The sequence below is a fragment of the Canis lupus genome, chromosome X (assembly GCF_048164855.1).
Source record: "Canis lupus baileyi chromosome X, mCanLup2.hap1, whole genome shotgun sequence".
NCBI classification, from domain to species: domain Eukaryota; kingdom Metazoa; phylum Chordata; class Mammalia; order Carnivora; family Canidae; genus Canis; species Canis lupus.
Genome location: NC_132876.1, coordinates 90,014,528 through 90,026,584, shown reverse-complemented (window position 1 = coordinate 90,026,584; position 12,057 = coordinate 90,014,528). Strand labels below are relative to the sequence as shown.

The following is a 12,057-nucleotide window of genomic DNA, read 5'->3' as shown; positions in this document are numbered from 1 at the left end:
CAGAGGGAAGCACACAGGATGCTTATTAGGGACCTTGGAAGGGAGAAAGGAATGGGGAGGGGATGGGAGGGGCGGGCAGAAGGCAAAGTCAGCTGTGATGCGAGGCAGTAACAGCCTTGGTCACCCCTCCACAGGAAGCTCGGGAGCAAGGGTTGTCCCGAGTTGCCCCAACGTGGCCAGATTCTGATCTGATGCTCTGGCAGCCATCGGTCAACGGATGGGACCCACCCCAGAAGGCCATGACCTTGGCAAGGTGCTCTCTGGAGCCAAGACAGACCCTGCAGGGGCAGAGAGCTGAGGGCTGTCCCCTAACAGCGTCGCTGATGGTGGGCAGAGCAATGCATCTTCTCTGGAAGGAGGACCTTGGCCCCTCGCGTGGCTGTGCCTACCACACCAAGGTCATCCAGCTAATGAGTGACAGAGCCACCGCTGAGAGTGAGCAATCCAAGAGCTGCAATTTCTGCCATGCTACTAAGCTACACTGCCTCCTCTGGGCTTCAAGTCTTACAGCAGCCTCAACCTTCCACCTAAACTGGGTCCAGTCTGAGGCCATGTTGGGGGGCGGGGTGTGAATAGGGAGTCCCTATTGGAGTCTAGATTACCAGGCTGTTCCAGGTGCTCCTGGAGCCTCGCTACAGTTGTTCCCATTACAAAGGCTGTGGGATCTTTCAATTTTGCCTCAACATCCTCCCTAGCCCACAGGTGGGCTACTCTGCACCATCCCCCCCCCCCATCACCACCTCTGATTGCTTCTACCACTACCTTTGGCCCCACCACATCCTTCAGCATTTTTAGGGTGGATTGTAATGATCCAGGGGTGCCCGGGTGGCTCAGTCAGTTTTAGCATCCACCTTTGGCTCAGGTGGTGATCTCAAGGTCCTGGGATCGAGCTCCTCCCTTTTCCTCTGCCCTTCCCCATGCCCATGTGTGCTTGCTCTCTCTCTCTCTCAAATAAATAAATAAATTCTTTCCCAAAAAGATGTATTTTAATGATCCAAATGAATTTTACCAAAACCTAAGGAGATTTACAAGGGAAACCGAACATTCGAGCACATTAGTGGCACTTAGAAACCGTGGTTTTCTCACCCTACAATAGCTTTCCAGGCATCAGTAAGCTGAACCAAAATCCTGATTCAGAGACTCCCATTTCCTCTTGGTAGATTCTTACTCACCGCCATCCCCCAGGCCCCACAGCCACACTAGGCAGGGGATAGTGAACCCCTCAGTCCCACAGCCCATCCGGAGGTGAGTGACATGGAGGACAACTCCCACAGGTAAGGCTCCTTCTTCAGGGACAGCTGCTCTTCTACTTGGAGGGAATGGGATTCTGGGACCCAAACACACACACACACACACACACACACACACACACACCAGTGGCTTGGGAACAGTGGCCTCGCTGGCTGGAGATTGGATGGAAACGGATGGGCTGGGGAAGAATATTGGTGTAGATGCTGAAGGGCAAAGGACACAGGAGAAGAGACAGAAATGGGTCAGAGATAGAGAGGGACAATGACAGCCTTTGTTAGAATCCTACTCTGTCCAGCCTGGAGTATTAATTTCCTAGGGCTGCTGTAACGAAGTACCACATGCTGGGTCACTTAGACAACAGAAATGTGCCTCCTCATGGTTCTGGAGGCCAGAAGTCCAAGATCAAGGTGTTGGCAGGGCTGGCTCCTTCTGAGGGCCTGAAGGGGAGCACCTGTTCCAGGCCTCTCTCCTCTAGCTTCCGGTGGTTTGCTGGCAGTCTTCGGTGTCCCTCGGCTGGTAGAAGCATCACCCCCATGTCTGCCTTCACGGTCACGTGGCCTTCTCCCTGCCTGTGTGTCTCTGTGTCCCAATTTCTCCTTTTTGTAAGGACATCAGTCATATTGGACTCACGCCCACTGTCATGACCTCATTTAACTCTATAAAGACCCTTTCTCCAAATAAGGTTACATTTAGAAGTCCTGGGGGTTAAGGTACCAACGTGTCTCCTGGGGAGGGGGATACAATTCAATCCATGACACTTACTGATTCCAAACCCAGAGTGGGCATCTCTGATTTTTGCCAGCACAGCATGCCTGCCTATCTTCTGGTAACTTCTCCTTCCTTTAGGACTGAGTCCTTCCTTTCCATGCAGCTCCCAATAACATGACTCCATTTTCCCATTACAGGGATGGACACATGACCCAAGCTAGCCAATCAAATTCTCTCCATCCATCTCTCTTTCTGGATTGTAATGATGTTAGTGAATCAGTTGAGAGAGAGAGAGAGAAAAGTTGGGGCTCTTCCTGAAAATTGGCCCAAGCCCAATCTGTTTCTAGTATTTGCTCTTTTAAGAAAGTCTTCATGATGATATGCCCAAACGGTGACAAGCCCAAGGCTGCTGTGCCTGAGGAAAGCCCTTGGCTTTGATGCGCAAACCCCAACCTCCTCATTAATTAGCTAAGAGATTGAGAAGTTTTCAGTGCCTAGGTTTTCTTCTCTATAAAATATGATGGTGGTAATGCTATCTATCTCAGAGTACTCTTGTAAGGGTCATATACATAAGAAGATGCCATACAAAGCAAAGGTCTATAAAAATATTTGTCATTATTAGAAAGGTTAGTAATCTAGGAATAGGAGAGCCAAAGAATAAGAATTTGTCAGTGTTTACCCAGTCCTGACTTCGAGCACTGGCATCACACTTTCCCGGCCCACACCCTCTTCCCCTCCATCTTCCAGTTGATAAGGCCATGTGGTTGGTTAAGTATGACTTTCTGGCCCAGACTCAATGTGGGAGGGAGAACACAAAAGCATGAACACAGAGGGGTGAGTGAGATTCATCAAGCATTACCAAATGGTAGTCTGCCACAATAGTCAAATAGTCACTCATTTGTTCATACTTTCATCCACTCATCAAATCCTTTTTGAGTACCCTTCATGAGTTCAGCATTGTGTTAGGCTCCGGGGATTAAAAGATGAACAAGCAAGGTCAGTCCCTCAAAGTGTTCCTCTTGTCACAGGTGAGATGGGGTGAGCACATAGTTGCAATATAATGTGTCCATCCCTACAAGGGAGGGGAACACTGTCTGGAGTCCAGAGAGGCTTCCTGGAGGAGGTGATGTATCAGCTAGCTTTTAAAAGGCAAGTAAGTGATTACCAAGCAGATGGGGGCAGAAGAGCTTTTCAGGCAGAGGAAGCCACACCTCTGAAGATACCAAATGTTGGAGGTGTTGCGCAGAGGTTTCAGAGTGGCTGGAACACAGAGTGTGTGGAGTGTAAATGCCAGGCTAAGGCATTTTGATTAGATGATGAAACCTGGGGAACCACAGGAGGTTTTCCAGCAGAGAAGTAGCTTAAAATGAAGTCTTTCTAGGAGAATAACTCCAATGGGAGGTTAGAAGATGAGTGGCAGGAGAGGGATTGGAGGCAGGCCAGGTAGAAGGCTACTGCACAAGTCCTGAAAAGGGATAATGAGGCACAAACCAAGGCATGGGGTGAGGACTGAGACAAGAGACTAGATGTAAGAATTTCTGGGGTATAAGGGAGAGATGTTGGAATGGGAGCCTGATTATGACTAATTCTGGATAATTGGCCTGAGTCCTTTAGACAGAGCCTGGAGTGAAAACCACTAGCCTATTGCATCTCCATAGCTTGAAAGAAATTTGTTTCTTCTAATTCTCTGCTTCCTAAACAGTTCTCTGGTCTCTAGTTTGGTCTACTGAGGAGATCAACCCCCTGGAAGAATGTTCTATGTAGATCAAACACTTGTGTTCAGAACCCAGAGAGGAATACCTAGTCAAAAATATCCACTCCTCTTACCTCCTGCTCTGCTGCTAAGGAATTAGGTCCCATCTTCACATTTTGGCTGGATGTTCTTCCTTCTGGAACAGATGGGTACATTTTCTCCTCTACACATAAGATCTAAGGGTAGAGGAGACAGAATTTGCTGATTGACTGAATGTCATATGTGAGGGGAAGAGCAAAGGTGAAGATAACACCGGGCTTTGGGCTTGAGTAATGGGAAGAACAGAATTACCACTTACTGAGAGGAGGAGGAGGAGGTTGGGGGAGGTTGGAGTTTAGTTTTGGAGATGCTCTAAGTGAGATGCTACTGGGCATGTAGGTGGAAAGGTGGAGAAAGTGGTTGAACGTATTAATATAAAGTTCTAACACATTACCCAAAATGTGGCAAAGAAAGATGAAAAATATCAAAGGAGGGTTACAGGATATGGAGGAAAGAACAAGACAGTCTAATAAATGTTTAATTGAAGTCACAGAAGAGGAAAATGGAGAAAAGGCAATATTTGAGGGGATAATGGTTGACAATTTTCCAAAATTAATGAAAGGCATGAATCGTCAGGTCCAGAGAGCCCAACAAATTCGTATAGGATAAAAGAAATTACATCACAGTGGAACCAAAAAAAAAAAATCAAAAAACAAAAAACCCAACAACAACAACAACAACAAAAAAACCTGAACACAAAAACACAAGAGAAGATTCTAAAAGCAGCCATGAGATAGGGGGATAGAATGGGACACAATTACCTATAAAAGAATGACAATTGGAATGTCAGCATAGTTGCCAACAGCAACAGCAGAAACAAGAAGATAGCCAAATGCTTTCTAAAAAAATATATAATTCACGTACCATGCAATTTATTCTTTTAAAGTATACAATTAAGTGGGTTTTTTAATATTTACAAAGTTGTGCAACATCACTGCTATCCAATTCTGAAACAGTTTCATCACCATCCCCCCTCAAAAAAAACCCATGACCCGGTCACTCCTTGTTCCCCTGTCCCCTCAGTCCCCAGCAAGCCCTAACCTAATTTCTGTCTCTATAGATTTGCCTATTCTGAACACTTTGTAACAACATAGAGATTTTGCCTGGCTATAAGCTACAGTCATACTTGTACTCTAACCCTCCTATTCACCCCCCTTTTGCTGAGCCCTGTGAACCCCCAGAACCATGAGGAATAATAAGAAAACGATTGTTGCTATTTTAAATCACTAAGATATTTTGTTAGGCAGCCATAGGTCACTGAAAACTGCTGCCTTGTTTCAAAGGCCAATGTCCTCGTGCAAAGGCAGAGTAAGGATGGTCATTCAGAAAGGATTAGGTCCCACGCTTGTGTGTGCATGTTGGTGGGGGGTGGTCCTAGGAAAGATAATACAGGTTTCTGAAACCAGTCTACTGGGCACCCAGCACCAGTGTATCTTCCATACTGAGAGCCATGTTGGGGTTGTTATAGCCATCGGTCTCCTTCAAGTTTTACCTCATATGATTCAGCCCACAACAGCCACATCCTCCCTGGGTAAACTGAGAACATCTCATCTGGGGGCTCTGATGCTGAGACCCACTCCAGTGACTCCACCAGAGGTGTAGCCCCTGTGAGGTTGTACATTCTTTAGCTGCAGCATTTTGGCCAAGTCTAAGAAAGCTTATGTTTGCGAAAGTATTTTCATTAGCTCAACACTTTTTGGTGCTCACTGCTTCCTGAAAAAGTTAAGAATGGACAGACTTTGGGATGCCTGGCTGGCTCAGTCAGTGGAGCATGTGACTCTTGATCTTGGGGTCGGGTGTTCAAGCCCCACTTAGGGCATAGAGTCTACTTTAAAAAAAAAAAAAAGAATGGACAGACCTCTACCTGGAAGCTTTAAAGTTGAGTCTTTATTATTATTATTATGTTGAGAATACTTAACATGAGATCTACCCTTTTAACAGATTTTTAAGTGCACAATACAGTGTTGTTAGCTATAGTTGTACGGCAGATCTCTAGAACTTCATCTTGTGTAACTGAAACTTTATACCTATTGATGAGTAACTCCCCATTTCCCCTTCCTTCCAAGGCTGCCTCTTACTTAAATTAATTCTTTTTTGATTAACAAAGCATAAGCCAAAAATATATCCCTATGTTATGTTTAACAAGTATCTAAACTTCTCAAAAATTAATTCGTTGAAAATATAAGCTTTACATTTCTCTTTAAGAAATCCTTGAAGTTAGGGGCACCTGGGTGGCTCATAGCTTGAAAGAAATTTGTTTGAGCTAGTGATTGAGTGATTGAGCATCTGCCTTCGGCTCAGGTCATGATCCTAGGGTCCTAGGATCGAGTCCTGTATCGGGCTCCCCACAGGGAGCCTGTTTCTCCCTCTTCCTATGTCTCTTCCTGTGTCTCTCATGAATAAATAAATAAAATCTTTTTTTAAAATAAATCCTTGAAGTTTGAGACTATAGAATACCAAGATGTATATGCTAAAAAGTTTTCAGAATGAATTCTTCTGGACACCCACAATTACTACAAATGAGACCCCCAAATTAAATGTTACATGATTTTTTTAAAAGACAGTAAATTTTAACAAATTTCACAATTTTCTTTAAAACTAAGGGCATTAGGAAATATTGAATACATTTTTAAAATAAGACAGATTATGAAATTATAGACTTTGTAGTAATATTGGCTCTCACCCACCTTTATTCATTCAGGCATTCATATTCGGTAAATATTCTTTGAGTGTGTAAGATAAATAATAACAAACAGCAAGTCTTTTTATGGATCAGGGACTATGTGACACCATGGGTATCATCTTATCTAATCCTTTTAATAGCCTTTCAAGTATATGGGTTTTTTTTTTTTATTCCTTTTGCCCAGATGAGGACCGATGAGGTCACTGAGGCACAGAGAAGCTACCTTGACCAGTTACTAAGTGGCTGCACCCAGATGTGAGCTGTAAATGTGTCCAGTACTTTCTTTTAACCACTGTCCTCTGCTGCCTCCATGTGCCCAGCAAAAAAATTTGGGTGCTGAGATGGAGAGATGTTTAAGACAAGTTCTTAATTCCAGGGAGGTGACTATAAGAATAAAGAAATCAAACAGCTCAACCTAGCCAGGGAACAAATAGTATAGACCATACTTGATAGGGCAAGTTTTTACCAGTTTAGGGTTAAATAAATTTATGTGGCTTTTGTCTTTAAAAAAGATATATATTTTTAAAATTTAACACGTTTAAACTTACACAAAAGAAGAGAGAATAGTATAATGAACCCCCCCACATACCCATCACCCAACCACCCAGTGTAGCTAGTACTATCAATTTACCGCCAATCTTGGTTCCTCTATATCCCATCCACTTTTTCCTTCCCCCACCCCCTCCCTACTGGATTTTTTAAAATGTTTTTTAAGATTTTATTTTTAAGTAATCTCAGCATTCAATATGGGGCTCGAACTCACAACCCCAAGATCAAGAGTCACATGGTCTACTAACTGAGCCAGCCAGGTGCCCCCTTACTAGATTTTTTGAAGCAAATCTCAACCACCCTGTTCTTTTATCCACGAATACATCAGTATGTATCTTTTAAAGACAAGGAATCCTTGTAAACATAAGAGCAATACCAATACCCCTCCCCAAATAATTAACAATGACACCTTAGTAATCATTCAGTCTGTAGGGGAGGAAAATCATTTTCTCTCTACCCTTCTAGGTTCGTGGCTGATAATAAATAATAATAAAAGTTTAACAGGAGAAAAACAAGCATGTCTAATAACATGTATACCACCATATGCATGGAAGAGACCTTGGAAAGCTGAATAACTCCAAAATTGTGCAAGTCATCACCTTAAATACCATCTCCAGCTAAAGACAAAAGAAGATATCGGGATCGGGGTGCTTGGCTGGCTCAGTCGGAAGAGCATACAACTCTTGATTTCATGGTTGTGAGTTCAAGCTCTAACTTCACTGTAGAGATTACTTAAAAATAACATCTTAGGGACGCCTGAGTGGCTCATGCTCTGCCTTTGGCTCAGAGCATGATCCCGGAGTCCCGGGATCGAGTCCCACATTGGGCTTCCTGCATGGAGCCTGCTTCTCCCTCTGTCTGTGTCTGTCTGTCTGTCTCTCTGTGTCTCTCATGAATAAATAAATAAAAATATTTTAAAAAATAAGATCTTAAAAAAATGTCAGGGAAAGGGAAGGTCAGTTACAGGAAGTTATCTGGCAAAGAGCAGTAATCAAGAATATGGTCATTGTGCAGATTTAGGTTATTGCCTTCTCCACTGATCAGTTTCTAGAGACTAAGTCATCCTGGTACAGAGAGCAAGACACTCTCACAAATAGAGAGTTCCCTTACACATGCACTTTTCTCTTACAAAAGGGTCACTTTCACTTGATTGTCAAAGCTTTTCTTCTGTCTACTGTTTATTAAAATAATAATAATAATAATAATAATAATAATAATAAGCCTAAAGTAATTCTTTTGCCAAAGAGACATATTTTGGGATGACAGATTCTATTCCCCTTCAAGTCATTTACATATTCAAATTGACTCCTTAGGGGTCCACATATCCAGATTAATAAAAAACACAGTTTCTCTCCTGGGGTTCCTCTTCTAGTGAACTGAGATGCTAGTCCAATTCCATTGTGGTCCTGCTTCCAAGCACCTGGAGAAGAAAGAACCAGAGAGTCTGAGCCATCTCCCAACAGGTGCCCTCCTTACTTGCTGCCCCGGCTGCCCCTGAGTCTTGCTGATGGAAACCAGTGATCTTGGTCAGTCCAACCACTCTGACTTACTGCTAGTCAAGCTCCTGTCTAGGTCCCAGGGGTTCTCCCAGGAAGGCTGAACCTCTTCCTCTGGGGAGCCCTTGGATAGGCAAGGGCCCCACTGTGGGGATCTCAAGTGTCTGGCTCTTTACTTGCCTCTGAAACACTCAGCCCTTGTTTCCACAGCACACCTGGAGCTTTCAGGGCCCAGCCCCACACCTGAGCAGAATCCACCTTCCCCAACAAGAGCCAACACCAAAGGTATTGATCCTAGTCGAGCTTCTTCCTTCTTGGTGCATTTCCCCAAGTGCTCCCATGCCCCTCTCCGGCCAACAGATGCCCATCCGGACCCCGGCAACCCGTCAGAGAAGGGAGATGTCTCTGAAGTGAAGGACTAGGAGCCAGTTCCCTGTAATGTTGGGAATCTCTTGAGCCCCACACAAATCTGCCCTGGGACAGTTTCTGCAGGCCAAGACCTACTGGAAGAGGTGGGCCACAATCCAGCCACAAGGAAGGTCTTGTTATACCCCTCCCCTGGGCTACCTCTCACCACACATTTACACAACTAAGAAAGGTGGTTTAAGGATTTCTTAGACACAAGTCCATTCCAAGGTGACCAGCTGCCTCCTCCTCCACAACCTGTGGAGTTTTGCCTTTGTTTTGTTTAGCTAACTTCCATGTTGTACATTTATGTCTTGAACAGGTCAGACATTTGCATAGTTCGAAATTCAAAAGATATCGAAGGGTAGGTGGGAAAGTCTCTCTCCCACTGCATCCTGCTCTCACTCACCCAGATCATCCCCCAAAACAACCAATTTCATCAGTTTCTGGTGCTTCCTCCAGCAATATTTTATGTCTGTACAAGCCGATATATATATATATTTATAATTTAATATATATGAATATTAAAATATATAAATGTTTTAATATGTATATGAATATATATTTTTCCCCTCCTTCTTACAGCAACAGTAGCATACGATGCACAGTGTTTTGCTCCTTGATTTTTTTCCCCCATTTACAGTATAATCTTTACAATCAATCCAGGGGGGCATTCTTCTGTTCCTATTACACTTGCAGAGTATTCCAAAGTGTGAAGGTACTGCAAGTTGTTTAACCTCAAGTCTTCTATCGGTAGGCTCTCGGGTTGTTTGCCATCTTTTCCAATTACAAACAACACTGTACTGAATAAACTTATAAACAGGACCCAGACAGCTTTTAACAAGCAACTTCTCTTGCCTAGAAACAAATTAAAATTCTAACTAAGTAGGCACCCTGCTGTATAAGATAAAGAATGATAAAATACTCTAGAGGATCAGAAAAGATAGAACTTACTTAGCTGTCTGGGGGCCACAGAGAAGAGATGTGTGGGGCGGGGAAGACGGAATCTGCAGGAGGGGAAATCACAGGGAATTCATTTAGAAAAAAAAATTAAGTTACCCTGATCTATGTATAGAATGTACAATAAGGAGGGGGGCAAGTTGTTATTTCAATTAAAAAAACAAACCTCTAACTTAAAAACTCTAGTATTCACATGGCATTATATATACTGCTTGCCTGAGAATGTAAATATCAGGCACTCCAAAATAAATTACAGACATAATGCAAAATCTGACCCAGTTCTTAGGAACACAGACTATAAAACACTATAATGAAGGCAAAAATCCACATCAAAATCTCCATTGTCTCAGAAAAATGGAATTTAAAGAAATCCCTTCCCTATTCAGTAGCGTTATCACTGGTATATTAGAATAATGCTACTCCTGCCCTTTGTCATTAATATATGCTTGCCACTTCTTGGTAAATGTCTCTGGTTTGCCTTTTGGTTGGTGGGTGAAAGGTGATTGTAATGCAGTTAAGGTAGCAAATTTTCCCACAAACAGGCAGTACAGACATAATATCGTTCCACACTGCACTTGATGCTCTGAATTATTAATTAGGACGTTAAATATATTGCTCAGTGCATGAGGTTATATTTAACTCCATATACTGACAATCTGAGCTTTGCACCTTCCTGGGTTTGAAAATTAGATTTGTAACAACAGGATTTCTTGTGTTTGTTCAGAAAATCATACCTGTAATGAGGGTGGAGAATCATTTCAAGCGGACTTCGAGAGGTGAAAAGTCAGTTGAGGTTCTGGAATGAAATGCCCACATAGGAACTAGGAAAAGAGCAACATCCATAATTAGTTCCTGGCACTTTCACTTCCAAGTTCAATCTTCTCGAAAATTCTGTCGAGAAGTATCAGGAAAGACTTGGGCCTCCGTCAACCAGATCTGAATTCAGATCTAGATTCTGACAAAACCTAAGATACAAAAATAGGGGATTCGATCAGTAAATTAGGATGCATTCACACAATGAAATATACAATTATTAAAAAGATGTGTGCAGATATACTGTTAAATGGATGGTACTAGAGCATTTCATGTAAAGGCAAAACATGGGAAACATTTTTAATGTCTGTTGAAACAGGCTTGGAAAATTAAATTATGATACATCTGCTGTGAACTGACCAAGGCCAATTTGGTCAAGGCACTCTTATGAGGCTCTCTTGTTGCAGCAATTAGTCTGAGGCAAGTAGGGTCTATTTATGCCCCACTTTGCCACCAGCTTTTTTTTTTTCTTTTAAGATTTTATTTATTTCTTGAGAGATGGTGAGTGCAAGAGCAGGGAGTAGGGGAGCAGAGGGAGACGGAGATGCAGATCCTCACCAAGCAGGAAGCCCCACTCAGGGCTCAATCCCAGGACCCTGGCACCATGACCTGAGCCGACAGCAGACACTTACTTAATCAGCTGAGCCACCCAGGTATCCCTTGCCACCAGCTTTAAGGAAAGTGGGTCTCAGGCCCAAATCAGCCAGGTATATATTAACAAGCAGGCCTAGCAACAGTGTCACAACCTCTTCTGTATACAAAGGAGTCCCAGCTCAGTCCTTGTGTTCAAGGTTCATTCGAGGCAAAGGCTGTAGTATTCTAGAAGCAGGATTCCATTGGCCTTATAGGCGGTATCAAGCAAGTAGAATGTCCAAATTCATGGTTGGATAAAGCCCCATTAGAGATCAAGCCTAAGGTGCCACTGAGCAAAGGCTGCATGCCTGCCTAGATTCAACTACCCTGCTTGTTTAAGTATGAGGAACGTCTATAAAATAGTTCGGCCAATCCATACACCTTGAATACTTCTCAACTCAACAATGAGAGCACATTTTGAAAAGCATAGCTTAAACTAAATAACACATTCATAAAACACTGACTATATTTAAAGTATATTACAGGGACACTTGGCTGGCTCAATTGGTAGAGCATGCAACTCTTGATCTCGGGGTTGTCAGCTTGAGCCCCATGTTGGGTGTACAGATTACTTAAAAAAATAAAATATTTAAAAGATAGAGAGAGAGCCCCTCGGAGGTACAGTCAGTTAAGTGTCTGACTCTTGGTTTCTGCTCAGGTCATGATCTCAGGGTCATGAGATTAAGCTCCACATTGGGCTCTGTGCTCAGCACAGAGAAGATAGGGAACTTATCATTATCCCAGGAAGTATGATTAGTGGGAAGAGA

At 43.1% G+C, this 12,057-nt stretch overlaps 1 long non-coding RNA gene across 1 annotated transcript; it reads right to left on the bottom strand.

Annotated features, from left to right (window-relative positions):
• Positions 1-8,295: 8,295 nt before the first annotated feature.
• On the bottom strand, positions 8,296-10,713 carry LOC140628315 (uncharacterized). The gene is made up of 3 exons (XR_012026607.1): positions 10,579-10,713; positions 9,839-9,891; positions 8,296-8,403 (listed from the first exon to the last, which is right to left on the bottom strand). It is a non-coding gene; the product is annotated as an uncharacterized lncRNA (long non-coding RNA).
• Positions 10,714-12,057: the final 1,344 nt, after the last annotated feature.